The following is a 19385-nucleotide window of genomic DNA, read 5'->3' as shown; positions in this document are numbered from 1 at the left end:
GGGAGGGAAAGGGTTTACCCCCCGGCATCCCTCCCCTCTCCTATACAGCAGGAAATAGTACGCTACATGTCTAATGTAGCTCTGAAATCTCCAGCTACCAAGGACTCTGCTGACTCAGTACTTGTGGGAGAAAATACTGGGTTATTAGACGAGGCATCGCTGAGCCCCAATCTAAGACCACCACCAACGCAGAGAGAAAGTGAAGCCTCCACCGGGAGCGTAAAAGAACAGATAACATCTAATGGGGCTAAGTTAAACTTGGTTAACCATGATGAGAGCCCCCCAGCTACGGATGGTGTTGACTGAGGCAACAGATTTTCTGCAGGCTCGCTCAACCCCAATGACAGAGACTGGAGGGGAAATCTCTGCAACCGGAGGTGAGGCAATAGAGATCATATCACGCCCTCAGGTGGTTACACTAGAACTGTTGTGGGACTTGATGACTAGAATGAATGCAAATATGAAAGGGTTGGAAAAAAAGATCGACAATATGGCAGGAAATAACTCAGGAAGTTATAGAAATACGGGAGGAAGTAAAGAAATCTGCCGAAAATTCAAAAACTAGAAGATCTAGAGAAAAAGAATCAGGAGTTCCATGCTGTAGTAGCTAAGGACAGGGAATATTTGTTTAGACGATTGGAAACAATTCCAAACGATTAAATTTTAAGATTATTAAATTTTCCAAGGGTGGTTGAGCAAGTTCCTATGGAGACATTACACCAATTTTTCCAGGAAGTTTTATTTCCTATAGAAGAATTACCTGTAATAAGTGTATGTTATTTTCTACCTAAGAAAAACCCTGCAGTAAACAAACACTTTGGAATTACCGTTTCAAGGTAACCTTTCAAATTTTTTGGAAAATTCTGAAAGAATAATAGATAGGGGGTACTGCTAGTTACCTTTCAAAATTTTCTTGACCTTAATAAGGTGATGAAAAAATATTTTTCAGTTTACCCCATAACCTTTTGTGACAATTTGGTAAAAATTCCCAGATTTATCGTATGCTACACAGCAAAAAAGAAAAGAGTTTTTGGCCTTCCGGCAGGAAGTGATTAATATGGGATTTTCCTATACCCTGAAATTTCCCTGCAAATAAATGAATGTTAAAAAAAGAACAAGATGTTTTCATATTTTTCTTACCCGAGCAATTAAAAATTTTATTGAACAAAGGAGAGTAGTTACATCTTCCCCACTTTCTAGTGAATAGTAAATATATATTCAGAGCTTAACTGTGGATGACTTTAATAGAAGAATTAGTCTTGATTTTCCTTATATATGCTCCCATATTTCCGAGTCTCTGTTTCGAATATGATGATGGGTAAATATTTCTGTTTGTTGATAGAATAATAAGGAAGAATTATGGAATTATTATTGTTTGATTTATTATGTGATCTTACTATTGTTTCTGTATCAATTTGAAAAATCAATAAAGATATAAATTATAAAAAAAAAAAAAGAATTAACCCTCCAAACTTCCATTACTTCTGCCTTACAGCAAAAGATGCATGATTACCACTTGCAGATCTCAACCATTACAGGCTTTCCCTATGTCCCCAACACCACTAAAAACAAACAGTCACAATCAGGCCTGTGTCAGCTGTAATAAAAAGGTGTCAAAATTCAAGATCCTGGCACTGGATATATTCAGACAGCAGAGCTGCTTATCTGTAACAGGTATCCTAGGACAGCAGGATATTATTCCTCACATGGGCGACATCGGATGGAGCCTGGCATAGAAAACCTATATCAAAGTTTCTGGAACTTTGATTAGGCATACTAAGCATGCCCAAATCCATGCGGCCACACAGGGTCCCTCTTCAATCTCATAACATACAATTACGATAAAGAGAAACCCAACTCCGCGGGGTGGCAGGTGGGTTTCATGAGGACTAACATCCTGCAGTCCAGGAAAACACCTGTCACAGGTAAACAACTCTGCTTTCTCCTAGGAAAAGCAGGATGGTGGCCCTCACACATGGGTAAATCCCTTGCTACAGGCTGCTCCAACTCAAAAAGGACACAACCACCACAGTGCTGTTGGTAACAGGGGGAAACAGCCTGAATCCAAACAATGGGCCCTAGGTAGGGAGTTGGGTTGTACAAATTTAGGAAACATTTAAAGGCAGTCTATTTTCTGGAAACTTTTGGGGGAAGTGAACAGACTCAGTGATATCAGTCAGGGGATTTTATAATGGGATGCTTTTAATGTGTGTTGTATGGCATTGAATGTAAATGCTCAGTTTGTTTTATGAATGTATCTATTGTAATCCACGCCGAACTGATCTATGAAGGTAGCGGAATATAAGGAATTTTAAATAAAATAAATATACACCTCAAACAGATTCTGGAGGACAGACTGATCAAACCTACTGTCACATTGGCCATCCCTATCCAGACAGTAGTGTGATGCAAATGTGTGGCGAGAACTCCAAATCGCAGCCTTGCAGATCTCCACAGGAAATGCTCGCAAGTGGGTCATCAATGTTGCCATGGCTCTGATAGAATGAGCCTTGATATGACCCCCAAGATGCAGTCCCTCCTGGACATATCAGGAGAGGCAATTTGCTAGCCAATTGGCTAGTGTGTTTGGGCAACTCCCAACCTATTCCTATCAAAAGGAAAGAAAAGTTGGGTGGACTATGAGCTTCTGTCCACCCAACTTGCAATCCAAACTGTGCAGTGCTCTTTCGCTTTTGTGCAAATGGGGCCTGAGAAAGAATGTTGGCAGGACGATTGACTGGTTAAGATGGAAATCCATCACCACCTTAGGCAGAACTTATGGTGCATGTTGAAGACCACCTGTCATGAAAAACCTTGTATAAGGTGGATAAGTCACTAAGGCCTGAAGCATGCTGACCCTGTGCACTGAAGTGACCACCACCAAAAAATATGACCTTCCAGGTCAGATACTTCAGGTCACAGCTGCGCAGAGGCTCAAAAGAAGCTTTCATTAGCTGAGCAAGCACCAAGTTGAGGTCCCAAGAAGGCAGGTAGCCTTTGAAGTAGGCCCCATTTGAAGCATACAACTATGGACTGTACAGAGATAGGTGCATCATCCACACCTTGGTGATATGCTCCAATAGCACTCAGGTGCATCCTAATGGAGTTGGTTTTAAGCCAGCCTCATAGGTGCAGAAGGTAGTCAAGCAGCTTGTGTGGAGCAGGAGAAAGGATCTAGGGCTTTTTGTTCATACCACATGGAAAACCTCTTCCACTTCACTCCTTAGGACTTCCTGAGGGAAAGCTTTCGAGAAGCTACCAGGACCAGAGACATCTTCAGAAAGATCAAGCAGCGGCAGACTCAGCCTCTAAACATCCAGGCCTCGAGCTTGGGATGCCGCAGCCTGCCCTGATCGCGAGTGATGAGATATGGGGAAGTCCTCAGAATGATTAGTTCCCAGAAGGACAACTCTTGCAGGAGTGGGAACCAGACCTGTCTTGGCCAATGGGGGGCTATGAGAAGCATGATCCCCCGGTTCGTCAGAGCTTCAGGAGAATGTTTGTGACCAGAGAAAGAACAGAGAGAGAAGACCCTTGCCCCAATGGTGGGCAAAGGCATCTGAGGTTGGTTTGTCTTCTGACCTGACAGGGAGCAGAACTGAGTCACCTTCTTGTTGCAGGGGCATGCGAATAAGTCCACATCTGGGTTCTCCCAGAGATGGAAGATCCGATTTGCTATCCCCTGGACCAGGGACCACTCATCGGGCCTCAAGATCCGACTCAGCCTGTACGCTATACCGTTCTGGCAAGATACATGGCCCGGAGCACCATCCTGTGGGACAGAGCCCAAGACCAGATCTGTACTGCTTCCTGACACAGGAGGTAGGACCCCGTGCCTCCCTGCTTGTTGATATACCACATGGCAACCTGGTTGTTTGGAGCAGGACAATCTTGTTGGACAGCCGATCCCTGAAAGCCCATAGAGCATACATGATCGCCTGGAGCTCCAAGAAGTTGATTGGACACTGTATTCCCTGAGCCGATCACAGACCCTAAGTGCAGAGCCCCTCTACATGGGCACCCCACTCCTGGGTGGAATCTGTGGCAAGAACAGTTTTGGTAGGGGGATTCTGGAAAGATATTCCCTGCTCCAAATTGGAAAGAAGGCACCACCAGCACAAGAAGTCCCGTAGGGATGACATGATGCAGATGTGGTCCTGAAGGTTCTGGGTGGCCTGGCACTAATGCAACCTTAAAATCAGTTGGGCTCTGTGCATGTGCAAACATGCCAAGGGAGTGACATGGACATTTGTGGTCATAAGGCCCAGAAGCTTCAACAGTGCTGGACTGACAGCTGTTTGCTCTGTTGAATCACCTCCGCTATGAACGCCAAGGTGACTGCCCTGGTGCGCATGGCAGAAAAGCCTTCACCTGAGCTGTGTCTAGCAGGGCTCCTATAAACTAATTGTGGTGACTGGTTGAGGTGAGACTTTGGGAAATTGATAACTAACTTAGTGACTCCAGCACCTGGATGGTCAAGTGCAAGAACTGATCTACCCCTGCCCGAGAGGTGCTCTTGACTAGCCAATCATCTAAATAAGGGAAAACATCCACTCCCAGTATAGAAACATAGAAATGACGGCAGAAGACCAAATGGCCCATCCAGTCTGCCCAGCAAGCTTTTTTCACACATTTTTTTTCTCATACTTATCTGTTTCTCTTAGCTCTTTGGTTCTATTTCCCTTCCACCCCACCATTAATGTAGAGAGCAGTGATGGCGTTGCATCCAAGTGAAATATCAAGCTTGATTAGTTAGGGGTACTAGGGGTAGTAACCGCCGCAATAAGCAAGCTACACCCATGCTTATTTGTTTTACCCAGACTATGTTATTCAGCCCTTATTGGTCGTTTTTCTTCTCCCCTGCCGTTGAAGCAGAGAGCTATGCTGGATATGTGTGAAGTATCAGTTTTTCTTCTCCCCTGAATGCAGAGGTGTGCCCCACCACGGCCAGACATTTTGTAAAAACATGTGGGTCAGATGCTAGCCCAAACGCCACCACTCTGTACTGGAAGTGCCATTTTCCCACTACAAGTCAGATACTTCCTGTGACCTGGGAAGATCTGAGTGCAGGTGTCCTTCAAACGGAGGGAGCAGAGCCAGTCCCCTTTTTGCAGGAGGGAAATCAGGGTGCCCAGGGAAACCATCTTGAACTTTTTTCTGAGAAACTTGTTCAAGGCCCTCAGGTCTAGGATGGGACAGAGTCCCCCGTTCTCTTTGGAACCAGGAAGTACCAGGCGTAGAATCCCTGCCCTCTTTGCCCTAGTAGGACAAGCTTGACCTCTCTAGCTAAGAGGGCAAAGATCTCAAACGAATACCTCCTGATAAACTAACTGCCCCCAAAACAGGCAAGGAGGATAATTTGGCAGGACACCCAATAGGTTCAATCAGTACTCCTGGTGGATTATGTTCAGAACCCACTGGTCTGAGGTTATAATGGACCACTGGTTCATGAAAAACCATAGCCTGCCCCCGACCGTGGGGGTCCAGCATCTCAGGTATGGGTTCTAGCTGAAGCTCCCTATGATCCAATCAAAACCCTGTCCTGGGATCTGGCTGGGGCACCAGCTAGGGTTTGGAATCCCACTGCTGCCTGGGACGGCTGAGGAGGGCAGGTCTGAAGTGCTAGCAGAGAGAGAGTTGTTGTAGGGTCTCATGGTGAACCCACAACTGGGCCACCGCATCCCTCACCTTAAATCCAAAGAGTTCCCCCCCCTGAACACGGCAGATCAGGAAGTCTTTCCTGCCTCCGGTTGGAGATCCAAGGCCCACAGCCATGCCACTCTGCATGCAGATTCCCACTGCACAGACTCACACTGCAGTCTTGAAAACATTGTAAGTGGAGCACACCTCGTGTTTTCCACATTCCAGGACCCGACGCACCAGCAACAGGAAGGTGTCTTGATGCTGTTGAGGTAGTCTCTCGGCCACCTCCTGCACCCAGAGGTGGCAAGAGTAGTGGCTCATGTAGGGTTGGTAGGAGGCAATGCGGACAATGAGCATAGCCCCCTGAAAAAGAAAAAAGTGCTCTGTGCTCTCTCCCCAGGGACGACAAGGCATGGGTCCAGGAGTGCTTGGCCTTCTTGAGAGCAGATTCGACCACTACCGATTGGTATGCCAGCTAGCGCTTGTCGAATCCAGTAGCTGGTTGGATGAGATAAGCCACGTCCCGTCCTGTTAACAGGATGAACCATGAGGGGGTGCTCCCAAATCCTCAACAGCAACTCTTTAAAGATCTTGCACCCTAGGACAGCCATGATTTCTTTAGAAGCCTCCAAAAACCTGGAGGATCCCCAGCATTTTTTGCTGGGCATCCTCCTCTGCCATTACCTGAAACAGGGTGGCTTCTACCATTGCCCACACAGAGCCTGCGAAGGTCAGGTCCACAAGGGGAGATCTTTGCTAATCTGGAGACGGCTCTGAGGGGAAACCTTCCAAGTCCCCTGAGGAGGATTCTGCAGTGTCACCCCCCACAAGGATCATAAGACACCTCATCCTCACTGTAATCCATGGGGAATGGGGCCTTAGGCACAGATGGCACCGGTGCCAGACCCGGCAGAGCTGGATGGGGGACTACAGGCTGTGGGGCCAGCACTGGGATAGACTAGGCTTTGTCCTTGGGGGAACCCATGAGGACCACCACATCGGCCAGGGGAGGCATCACTGCTCCGCTGGGCATCAATGGTACCTCAGGAACTGGCACCAACTGGTTTGGTATGACACAGATGAGCACACAAACTCTCCAGCAGTGGCTGCAGCAGGTTGAGCCCAGGCATTGATACAGTCGGTGCCACCAGCTCGATGCCCTGGAGGGCCCAGTTGACCGCTAGCTGGATTCTGCACTCCAACTCCTCCTCCTCGATTCAGTTACGGGGATCAAAATTTGTAAGTCGTCCACGTATATGTAGAATTTCAGATTTAGATTCGTGAGCAGTTGGTAGAGGGGGAGAAGGTAGATATTGAACAGGGTGGGATATAGAGAAGAGCCCTGGGGGACTCCAAGTGGAGAACTTGTGTGGTGATTCCTTATTATTGACTTTAACTTTATAGCCTCTGTTTGAGGAATGAGTCAAACCATCTGAGAGCTGATCCTGTGATCCCTATATCTGATAGCTGATTTAATAAGATGGAGTGGTTAACTGTATCGAATGCTGCGGAGATATCAAGGAGCACCAACAAAAAGGAATGTCCTTTGTCAAGGCCCATGCTGAGGTAGTCTGTAAGGGAGATGAGAAAGGTTTCAGTACTATGTGATTCATGGAAACCGTATTGTGAAGGATGAAGAATTTTATTTTCTTCAAGATATATCCAAATACAATACATGCATGGGGAAAAATATAGTGGAAGTTAGGGCAGGATGAGAAATTAGAGAAAGAAAAGTGATTAAGAATGTGTTTTACTGAACAAATGGAAGAGATTATTCAGTGTGACAAAATAAGAAGAAGCTGCCTGTGTCACTTGACATTCAAAATGTTGCTATCCAAGATAAGAATAAGGGAATTGAAGATTTATGTTCAGAAAAGAGTTTTATTAATAGTGATGACTAGCCTTGCTAATGGTAGAACTCCAGGAGGCCAACTGCCATAGGATTTATTGGATTGCAGAGTAGGCACTAATATCTTGGGAAAATTTGTCAGGGAATGCATCCAACCATAGTGTTTTCTTGGGTACAAAGTGAGCATGCTACAGGATGCAAGTGAAAGCAGTGAATGTTTACAAGTATCAATCATGTGTCTCATGCCCAGTAGCAGTAACTAGCCTTTTGTATCCTATGACCCCACACAAAAGTGAACTCCCCAACATGAATTCCAGCACCCTAGTATACAGATTCGCAAACCTGATGGGAAAAACAAACCCACTAGTGCTTTTACAGCATAGGTATTACAGATCATTAATTTATTGTTTTATACAGTTAACAATATTCAACATATATATATATGCAATATTTAACTTTTTAATTATTTTAATTTAATTTAGGTCACGAAAACATTCAATGTTTAATGTTTAATTGTTAATTGTTATTTTTATTTTTTATTTTGCATTGTTATTTTTCAATGTTCAATGTTCGATGTAATCAACCCAGGTCTGACCTCCCAGACTGGGGCAATTTCTTCGTTTACTGTAAACCGGACTGATTTGTATTGTATACAGGAATTCCGGTATATAAAAATTAAAAATAAATAAATAAATAAATAAATCATAGGGAAAAAACCCTTTCTCCAGAGGATGAGGAAGCTGTAGCTGCCTGTTCAACCTTAAAACCTGACCATATCCCATCACACCCTCCTGAAGGGCCTGATTTCTATGAACTATGAGATCAGGCAGCAAGACCCAGGAGGCAGACCTTTAGTGTGGGTTGGACAAGGAAACAAAGCAAGTTTGTTTACCGTAAATGGTTTTCCATATCTAGCAGGATGAATTAGCCATTACTTGCTGGTGACGTCATCTGGCAGCATCAAACAGACTTGTCTCTCCAAACAGCTTTATGCTCTGAGCATGTGTGGGAGTTCCTGCATGGGCATTGCCTCATGAGCCCCTAGAAACTAGGCAGGTAGTCAACTTTTCAGGAAGGAGAATGGACATTCCATGGCCAATTCATCCTGCTATCTATAGAAAACACAGTGGGTCACATCACGTAAGTAAACTTACTTTTTATGTCAACAAGCAGGCTGAATTATCCTTACATGTGAGGGAGTCCCAGGATAAAGATTGTAAAGGAGCCCTTTTTTTATATGAGCAAACTGGGTGCCACCATGGAGAGTAAACTACCATGATACTATGTTTTGCAACACTACTTGTCCAAAACTGTCAAAACTTGAAAGATTGTTCAAAAAGTAGTATGCAAAGACATGCACAGGTGACCATGTGGCAGCTTTGCAGATATCCTCCAGAAAAACATCCTTCAAATGTGCAATGGAAAAATCCATAGCTCTCACTTGATGGGCTTTGACTGGATTAATGAAGTCAAGACCCACAGTAGTGTAATAGTGCTTAAAGCTGAATTGGAAAAACTGTGCTTAGTCACTGGGAGTACCTAGTCTATTAGGATCAGAGTTGACAAAAAGAGAAGCAGCTCTGTGATGAGGTTGAGACTTCCACTTATAATAGGCAAGAGCTTGTTTAGTCCAGGGTATGAAGATGCTCCTCCCCATCATGTGCATGTGGGTGGGAAAGAGCGGGCAAGACAATGAACTGATTGAGATAGAAGGACAGCATGACATTCAGCAGGAGCTTTGGAAGAGTGTGGCGCAGCATCCTATTATGGAAATACTGCAAACAAGAAGGGTAATGCACAAAAGCTTAGAGAAGCCGATGCGCGCCTCCTTTCTAACGAGAACCCGATCAACCTCTGCCGTCCGCCGGTTAGGAAAACAGACGCTGAGTTTATTGGTGTCTGTTTTCCTAAACATCGTACAGCCAGGGGGTTCAGGAAACAGATGCTTGTCAGTTGAGCATCCGTTTCCTGCACCCAACCAGCTGTTATGTCTTGTAAGGTATGAACCCCTGGGCAGAGGGAAGAGGTGTCTCCGCCCACAGGGAGGAGCCCTGTGAGCCTCACCAGAAGGCACAGTCTCAGCGAAGTCAGACACAGCTGTGGAACAGTCTTTGATAGAAGAGAAGGCACAACCCGTGGAGCGGGAGATGCAGCAAAGTAAAGTTCTGAGTAGAGGGGTATACCCAAGGCGATACCTCAGATGTGAAGATCCGGTAGTGGTCCGCGAAGCGGGGTACGCCGGAGATGTGTCTCTGCGGTGGTAATGAGAAGACAGTCTGAGGTGCAGGAACCCCAAAAAGGTTCCTGTAGTGGTGGAGCGGTAATTACCTGCAAGCAGGGTATACCAGCGTGGTTCTTTCTGGCAAGCAACTGGGTACACCGTAGAGGATCCCACAATGAGGCTTGGTAGTTGAAGTCCGTAGAATAGGTACTCACAGGAAGTAGTTCAAGTGGAAATCAGTAACCACCTTGGGAAGGAATTTAGGGTGAGTATGGCGGACCACGGTATAGGGTGAGTATGTTACACGTGCTTGTAACTCACTAACTTCTAGCAGATGTAATAGCTACTAGGAAGAAAACTTTCCATATAAAATTTAACATCGCAGAAATCTATGGGCTCAAAGGGAGAATGCTTGAGCCTTGCTAGTACTACATTAAGGTCCCATTCTGTGACTGGAGGCTGCAAAGGAGGTTTAAGTTGAATTAAATCTCTCATAAACCTACTGACAAGGGGATGTGCTGATATTGGGGCTTCTCCTGGTCCTTTGTGGTAAGCTGAGAAAGCACTCGGGTGTACCCTTACCGAAGTCTGGAGACCAGAATCTTAAAGGTGCCAGAGATAGTCTAATAAAGATAATGTGGGGCAGGAAAAGGGATCAATACTTTTCTGTGTGCATCACGTGGTGAATCTTTTCCACTTATGATAGGATTTTCGTGTGGAAGGCTTTTGTTAAGCTACAAGCACTTGAGACATTAGTTGAAAGATTGAGTGGTTGCAGGATTAAGTTTTCAACATCCAGGCTGTGAGGGATAGAGTGAAGGTTGGGATGGTACAACCTGCCCTGGTCCTGAGTTATGAGTGGGTGCTGAACCCAGGCGAATTGGTTCTCTGATCGAGAGTCGAAGTATGGGAAACCACACTTGTCGAGGCCAATAAGGGGCTACAAGTATCAATGACCCCTTGTAGCTTCATTAGACGTTTTGCTATGAGCAGTATTGGGGGATACATGTATAAGAGGCCTGAGTTCCAGGGATGAGCAAAAGCGTCCATGGCTAATTGGTTTCTCTGCTTGTGTAGGGAGCAGAATCTGTCCACTTTGTGATTCAGTTCAGATGCAAAGAGGTCTATTGTTGTTTGACCCCAATGTTGAAAGATTCTGGTCGTTACCGCCAGATCCAAGAACCACTTGTGGGAATGGAACTGACAACTGAGGTGATCTCCAACTATGTTGTGTATGCCTGCTAGATAAGTGGCCCGGAGAAACATGGAGTGTTTTAGGGCCTAGTCCCAAATCTGCGCAGCTTCTTAGCGAAGGAGATAAGAGCCTGTACCTCCCTGTTTGTACAGGTACCAAATGGCAACTGTGTTGTCTGTTTGTATGAGAACAGTTGTGTGAAAGGCAGTCCTTGAATGCATATAGAACATAATGTATAGCTCGAAGCTCAAGGAAGTTGATTTGAAATGTTTCGAGTTTTGTCCAAGTACCTTGAGTTTGAAGATTGTCTATATGTGCTCCCCAACCTAAGGTGGATGCATCTGTAGCTAAGGTTACTTGTGGAACAGGTTGATGGAATGGTAGGCCTATTAGCAAGTTGTTAGTGTTCATCCACCAGTGGAGAGATGAACGTAACTGGTGGGTTATTTGAATTGGAGACGACAGTGGTTGAAAAGCTTGGAGCCACTGTGATCTCAAAGTCCACTATGTTATTCTCATGGCTAATCTGGCCATAGGAGTGATGTGGACCGTGGAAGCCATGTGGCCCAGGATTGTTAGGAACTGATGGGATGTAGCCGTTGTCTTTTCGCTCAGAGATTTCGCTAATTTGGAGACTGTGTCTGTGCGGTCTTTTGGTAGGAAGGCTTTTGACACTGTGGTGTTCAATTCTGCTCCGATGAAATGTAGAAGGCGAGATGGGATTTTTGGTAATTGATAAGAAATCGCAATGCATGAAGCAGATTGGTTGTAAGTTTCAGAGAGTCTAGAGCTCCTTGTTTTGATTGGCTCTTGATGAGCCGTCCAGATAAGGAAAAACATGTTTGCTTTTCTTGTGTAAAATGGGCCGCCGTCACTGCTAGACATTTTGTGAATAATCGGGGTGCCGATGCAAGTCCGAATGGCAGAACCCGGTATTGAAAGTGTTGATGACCCACCAGGAAACGCAGGAACTTGCGATGAGGAGGGAATATTGGGATGTGAGCGAAAGCATCTTGAAGATCCAGAGAACAGAGTCAATCTCCTGTTTGAAGAAGGGGCAGCATGGTGCCTAAGGACACCATCCTGAATTTTTCTTTCTGTAGAAATTTGTTGAGATTTCAGAGATCTAAGATGGGACATAGTCCCCCTGTTTTCTTTGGAACAAGAAAATAGGAGTAGAATCCTCTGCCCTGCTGAGGTCGAGGAACTGGTTCCATGGCCCTGGCTCTCAGTAGGGTGAATAAGTGTTTCTAAAAAAGGTGGTATGATCTTTGTGTACCCAGAGGGAATTTGGTGGGGAATCTGGGTACCGTGAGAAAATCCAGATGGTAACCTTGTGTTATAATGGATAGTACCCATTGATCTGTTGTGATGTTTATCCAATTGGGTAGAAAGAATTAAACCCGGCCTCTAACTGGTAAATTTTGAATTGGGTTTCTGGAGTGTTTTCAAAACCCAGATGCTTTGCCTGTCTGAGGGGGAGGTTGAGGTCTGGATGCTTCCTTTGTGATGGCCTTGTCCAACACGAGGAGTTGGTGGATACCACCTGCGTGGTCACTAGAAAGGCTCTCTTGTATCTTTCCTGGATGGCTGTCTTGCAGAAGATGGAGTCTCTGCAGTAATTATAGAGAGTTGGCGCAGAGTTTCGTTATCTTTCAGCTGTGCAACTGCATCTTGCACTTTCAAACAGGTTCTCACCTGTACAAGGAAGATCAGCCAATTTCTCTTGTACCTCAGGCCCGAGGTCTGATGCCTTCAACCAAGCCCATTTTTGGGCACTAATGCCAGTCACTGACATTCTGGAGGATGTCTCGAATGAATCATAGGCAGCACGAACCTCGTGTTTGCCAGCTTCTAGACCTTTGTGTATGATAGAACTGAAAGTGCCTCAATGCTGTTGTGGCAGGGTTTCAAATAATTCTTGCATTTGTTTCCATAAATTTCTTTGGTATTGCATTATATATAACTGGTATGATGCAATTCTGATTAAGAGCATGAACATTTTCCGTTCTAGATTGTCTAAGAATTTTTGCACTTTTCCAGGGGGTGTGAAGAGTGAGGTCGAATCCTCTGATCTTTTTGCGCAGACTCTACCACAGATTGATGTGGGAGCTGAGGTTTTTGAAACCCAGGTATGTGCTGAACTAAATATATGTGGCATAGTGCAGGGATGTTCCCAAAGGCGATGTTGAAGGTCAACTAGCACTTCATGTACTGGTATGGCAATTTCTTTAGGAGCATCCACAAATTGAAGGACTTCCAAAGTCCTGTGTCTTGAATGCTCTTCTGTCAGTAATTGAAAGGGGATAGGCAGACATTTCTCGAACAAAGTTTGAGAAGGGGAGGTCATTTTCTCCTTTCCTCTGGTGGAAAAAGATTCTTCTACTGAAGACATCTTGTTGGACCTATGTCCACATTCTCCCAGGTGTCTGATAAGGTATGTGGATGTGGACTGGAAGGAGGGAGGAAGTGAGAATGACATTGGAGGCATGGTCTTCAATGAATCCATTGGTGGCCTTGATGGCAATGAATGTGGCATCAATGGCGGAATCTGATGTCTCTATCCTGAGAGTCCCGACGGTCCTGGCATCGGCTGAGGCTATGGCTGTTGGTCAGAGTCTGTGCTTCCCTCGTCCCAAGAGCCTGGTGTCTAGTCTTTCAGGTGTTTGATCTGTGTCTTCGGCATCGATGGTGCAGATTACCAATCAAAGTATCAAGCCTAGATAGCAGTGGTGCTAGAATTGATGGCTTTGGCATCGGTGGAGCAGTGGGAACCGGCACAGTTGGATGAAGCTCTAAGGGCATCGACAACTGCCTCTCGAATAGATCTGTCCAGTTACTCTTGTATAGCTGATGAAGACAGAGCAGCTATAGGGGGTGGCAGAGTAGGGAAACTGGCTCCTCCACAGGTCCCTGTGGGGGCACAGTACCCGGCACATATATCGGTGGGGATTGCCTTGGATCTTGTGACAGACGAATCTTCTACCCTGGCCTTCTTGGGGGGTGGTTCGATAGCCATCGAGCCCGCTACCAGATCTGGCACCGGATTTTTCTCTGTGCGCTGTTCTTTTTTTCCAGCATCAAAGCAGATTTTAGTTGACGCCTTGGATGGAGTCGGGGACAGTGGGTCACCATTACCCTCGTGCACTCTGGGTTTTTATGATTACCTTTTTGGAAACAGTTTAATTTTAAAGAGATGCTCCATTTTTTCTAGATGGGCCAGTCTATCTTTTGAAGTCATCTCAGCACATTGAGGACATGAAGAAACATTATGTCCTGCACCCAGACATAGAACACCGAGGATCTGTGATTGATATCGTGCGAGGGCAATTTGGGCATTTTTTTTTTTTTTTTTTTTTTAACTCGGTTGCCATGATGACAAATTTAAGGCTAGACAGCTGTCAACGGCCTGCGGTCACCGAGAAGACTTAGGATGGGTATCGACCGCAAATAATTGATTTAGTCACCGAAGAAAAATAACCCGAGAATGGGAGACCCCTATGAGGGGATAGTTTTCTGAAGAAAATTATTACTTTTTCCTTAAGGAAATATTTCTCTCACAATAACACAGGGCTCCTGACCGCGAGGCTAACTGTAGCGTGGAAAAAAAAAAAGACTGAAGGGAGACCCCTGTGGCTCGAGGGATAATGGCATGCTGGGCATGCTCAGTGTGCCAGTCAAAAGTTTCTAGATACTTTGACAAAGTTTTCCCATGATAGGGCTCCGTCCAGTGACGTCACCCATATGTGAGGACTGCTTTTCCTGGGATAATGATGGTACCAAACCCTTTACTAACAATTGGTTAAATAATGTAGAGAAAATACTTATATTTGTGTGGAGTGACCAGAGTGGAGGAGTAGCCTAGTGGTTAGAGCAGTGAGCTACAAACCAGGAGACCAGGGTTTGAGTCCTGCTGTCACCCTTGTGACCTTGGGCAAGTCACTTTACCCTCCAGTGCCTCAGGTACAAACTTAGATGATTGTAAGCCCTCTGGGGATAGGGAAATACCTACAGTACCTGAATGTAATCCACTTTGAAGTGCTGAAAAGTGCGAAAAGCAGAATATAAAAAAAAAAGAATCTAAAATTGTAAAATCCTCCCTCAAAACAGACAAAAAAACCGAACATGAAACCAAAGCACAAAATGAATTTTTTTAAATTGACAAATTCAACTTCCATTTACCTACTAACTGAAATTGTCCCATTAAAAGGATAAATATATTGCTTTAAGTAGTACTGGAGCAAAGCAGGCTTGATTTAAGTACACATTACCATTACATAGATGACACCATACAATGGTGCTAACATACCCAGCTCTTAGCACAATAAGAGACTTTACCAAGCATGTGCTAGAGAGTTCCTGCATGTACACACTGCCTTGTTAGCCCCTCAGTCTCTTCCAGTCTCAGTCTCTTCCAGAGCTTATGCTTCAGTGAGTGTTTATTCTCCAGGAAGGCAGATGGGTATTAAGAAATAGCAAATTCATCCTGCTGTTTACAAGAAACTAACTTGGTTTTTTTTTTCAGAGAAATAGGCATGAGTTGACCAGAACATATGGAGTGTCCCAAGATAACAGTTCAACTGCAGAAGCACTTAAATTCAGACAGACAACCTGGCCCCACCAGATGGAGAGTCATTACTGAGTTAACAGGCTGCACAGAATTGCTTGTCCAAAGTCACTGTCTCCTTGAGTCATGCTGTCCAGATAGTAATGAGACATAAGGTACAGATGACCAAGCAATAGCTTTGCAAACATCTTCAAGAGAAGTGGCCTTGAGATGAAAAAGTCAATTCTAGGAGATACCAGACATTTCACTACTATGCAGCAAAATATGAATTCTGAGTTCAAAAGATGGACTCTAACCAGTATTTCAGCAGAAAAACAGAAACTCTGGCCAGAATGGCAAGCTATGACTGAATGATGATTTCTTTAACTAGGTCCCACTGAAGGAATACATCATCTCTCCATAAACACTGATCTAAGAATGCAAGCCAGGTTTTATGTTTAAGAACAGTTCCAAAACCTGAAGCACAGCCCAAATCTGAATGGAGACAAGAACCAATCCTGGAAGGCAAGACTTAGGGGGTCATTTTCCAAAGGTATTGCACGCAAAAAGGGACTTTCACATGCGATATCTAAATTGGGCGGAGTCCGCACCAGAAGGGGATGAGTCAGGGCAGCCTTGGGGCAGACTCCACAACGACGTCACTGACGACGAAAGGTAAGACTCCTTATCGCCGCCAGTATCACACCCAATAGCACCACCTTTCACAGTGGCGCTATTGGGTGCGAAAGCCAGCAATCACACTGCGGAGGTATGATCGCTGCCTGCTTCGCAGGCCTGCCCCCTGCCCCCCCATTACTGCCGGATTTTCTAAGTTCTGTGAACCTAGAAAATCCAAGCCTTAGAGAGGTCAGCATGCAGGTGAATTGTCACACAGCTAGGTCAAACTGTCATGCCCTAGAGCAGGGGTCGGGAACCCATGGCTCGCGAGCCAGATATGGCTCTTTTGAGGGCTGCATCTGGCTTGCGGACAAGTGTTGCCACACTTCGCGGTTCCCCGCTGACCCAGCTGCTCCCCGGTCCTCCGCCGCCCGGGCTTAAAACGCTGTCAGCCCGGGCGGAACGCGGCAGGACAGCTGGAGTCAGCGGCACCGGCGTGCTCTCTTCTCCTCCCCCCCCCCCCTCCCCCGTGGCCCGGGTGCTCACCACTTCCTCTTCCGGGCCGCGGGGGGGGGGGGGGGAGGAGAAGAGAGAGTCTGCGGCACGACTGGAGTCAGCCGGGTGCCTGCGCGGGAGTCTTCCCGCGCAGGCACCCGATGCTCACCACTTCCTCTACCGGGCCGCGGGAAGAAGAGAGCATGCCGGTGCGCTCTGTTCTTCCCGCGGCCCGGAAGAGGAAGTGGTGAGCATCGGGTGCCTGCGCGGGAAGAAGAGGCCACGCTAATGTCCGACGGGAAGAAGACTGCAGCGCGGCTCGGAGGAAAATGAAGAGTTTCAACCGCGACCGATGGGACTCCGCCTTCGCCTCCGCGAGGGCTGAAAATGAAGGAGGTTAGCGTTGGGAGGAGGCTGCTGCTGCCGCGAGTTCCCGGGGTGGGGGTGAGAGAGAGTGAATGAGCGAGCAAGCATGTGTGTTTGAGATCCTGTGTGTGTGAGTGAGAGATTGCATGTATGTGAATGATTGAGAGCCTGTACATGTGAAAGAGAGTATGTCTGTGATTGAGAGCCTGCCTGTGAGAGAGAGAGAGCATGAATGTACGTTTACCATTGGGAACCTGTATGTGTAAGTTTGTGATTGAAAACCTGTTTGTGTGAAAGAGTATGTGTGTATGATTGAGATCCTTTGTGTGTGAGAGAAATCATGTGTATGTATGATTAAGAGCCTGTGTGTAGAAGTAAGATAGATATCATGTGTGTCTGTGTCTGATTGACAGCTGGTTTAGGTGATGGAGCATGTGAGTATGTGATTGAGAGCCTGTGTTTCAATGAGAGAGACCATGTGTGTCTGTGTGTGATTGAGAGCTGATTTAGGTGAGGGAGCATGTGAGTATGTGATTGAGAGCCTGTGTGTAAATGAGAGAAAGAGAGGACATGTTTGTAAGCATGTGAATGAGAGTCTGTGTGTGAGAGAAAAAGACAGCATGTATTTATGTGATTGAAAGCCTGTGTGTGTGTGTAAGCGTGAAAAGATAGACAGCATGTGTGTAAATGTGTAATTAAGAGCCTATATAAGTGAGAGAGAAAAAACGTGTATATGTGAGTGACTGAGAGCATGTGTGTATAGGTGTGTCATTGAGAGCCAGTGTGAGAGAGAGCGCTGGTATGTGACAGAGAGGAGAAAGTTCCAAGCAAACCACCCCACCTCCTGCTAATTCAGAACAATCTCAGGACACCTTGATATCAAACGTTCCCAGGTATGCAGAGCAAAAAAAATTTTGTATCCTTATTTTTCATTACTGGATCTTTGTGTCTGCTATTTTGAAATATTTTGTTGGTATCTGGAAATGTTTTATATGAGTTTTTAATTATTGGATATTCCACTCATCAGCTGTTTCGAAATATGTTCTTTTTGTTAGTACAGTTTTACTGCTGATGATTTTATATTTCTTGATTTGTTTTATAAGGATGGGTGATGTTTCTTTTTTCCTTTGTTACACTGCATACAGAGACTCTGGCTTGTTGCAGTTTCCAATTCAGTTTTTTCTGCATGCGTCTTGTTATGCGTTTTGGTCTCTTTATTCTATGTTAGGTGAGGGACAGCACGTGATTCAGGTGAGGTTTTCTGCTGGCGTGTTGTTTCTGTGTAGGACTCTATAGCAGCCTGACTTGGTCCGTTTTCCTAATAGGAGATGTATTGGTGTCTTAAGGCCTGGTGTAATATTTTCAGAGACTTATTGTACATTAAAAGTGTGATCTTACATAAAATGCACATATTTACTTGTATTTAGTTTTAAACATATTGTATGGCTCTCATGGAATTACATTTTAAAATATGTGGCGTTTATGGCTCTCAGCCAAAAAGGTTCCTGACCCCTGCCCTAGAGGGAGGTCCAGCACACTGAAGGGAAAGAAATCCCAATTTGTGTTCCTATTTGGACTATGTATATCCTAGCTTTTAAAAACAGCATGGGAGAGACTCAGGAGGAGAGTGGCAGATGACACCTGAGCTCTCTGCCCCTCCCTACAGCTCAAGACTTGCTTCAGTATACTAGAAAGCACTGTACAGACTGAAAACTACAGCATCTTTGCTAGCTCAGCAACTCAGACTGCTGCAGGGTGAGACTGAAAAGTATTTTCTAAAGTAACTAGGATAGTCTCAGCTGATTAATAATATCTTAAAATATAGTTTTCTGAATTCACTTATATGCAAAACTTTAATTATAATAAGTATAGACTGTATTAAGGATTGTGGTACAAAAAAAAAAAAAGTTTATTCCCTCAGAGTTGTCTGTATTACTCTAAATGGGAAGTCTGACAATAAAAAGATCTGATTCTAAAAAACGATTGTCCTTTCCTGGGCTTCTTGGATCACATATAGAGTAATAAGTGGTAATTTTCAGTACCACTACCATGCCCCAAAGACAGAATAAGAGAAATGGGAGGGAAGTGGGCTGTAACCCAAGGGCTACAGGATATCTTGATATTCCTACACACCATGGCTCTCTTGATGAGCTTTCTAATATGTCAGCCAGGCAGTTTTTAAAAATGCATATACAGAGCTCATTTGATAACTACCCAATTTATTGGAATTGAAGGATAGTTGAGAAGCCCAACTGAGACTGTATTCTTTTCAGGTAATATGCCAGGACTCTTACAGTCTCCTAAGGCATGGAGAGTGTGTTTTGTGAGCATGTGGTTGCTCCAGAAGGTTTTGTTTTTTTTTTTCTTAAATTGTTTCAGGCATTTGCAGGAGACTAGCAGTACACAAGTCAGTTTCTGTAGATTCCTTTAGCCCCTACTTTTATTTTGTGTA

The 19385-nt window shown here is 45.1% G+C and overlaps 1 protein-coding gene across 1 annotated transcript in view; it reads right to left on the bottom strand.

Annotated features, from left to right (window-relative positions):
* Nucleotides 1-19385, bottom strand: part of GCLC (glutamate-cysteine ligase catalytic subunit) — a 189302-nt gene that overhangs the window by 132677 nt on the left and 37240 nt on the right. The gene's annotated exons all lie outside the window — the stretch shown is intronic.

Source organism: Rhinatrema bivittatum, chromosome 3 (assembly GCF_901001135.1).
Source record: "Rhinatrema bivittatum chromosome 3, aRhiBiv1.1, whole genome shotgun sequence".
Taxonomy (NCBI): domain Eukaryota; kingdom Metazoa; phylum Chordata; class Amphibia; order Gymnophiona; family Rhinatrematidae; genus Rhinatrema; species Rhinatrema bivittatum.
This window is presented reverse-complemented; position numbering and strand designations above follow the sequence as displayed.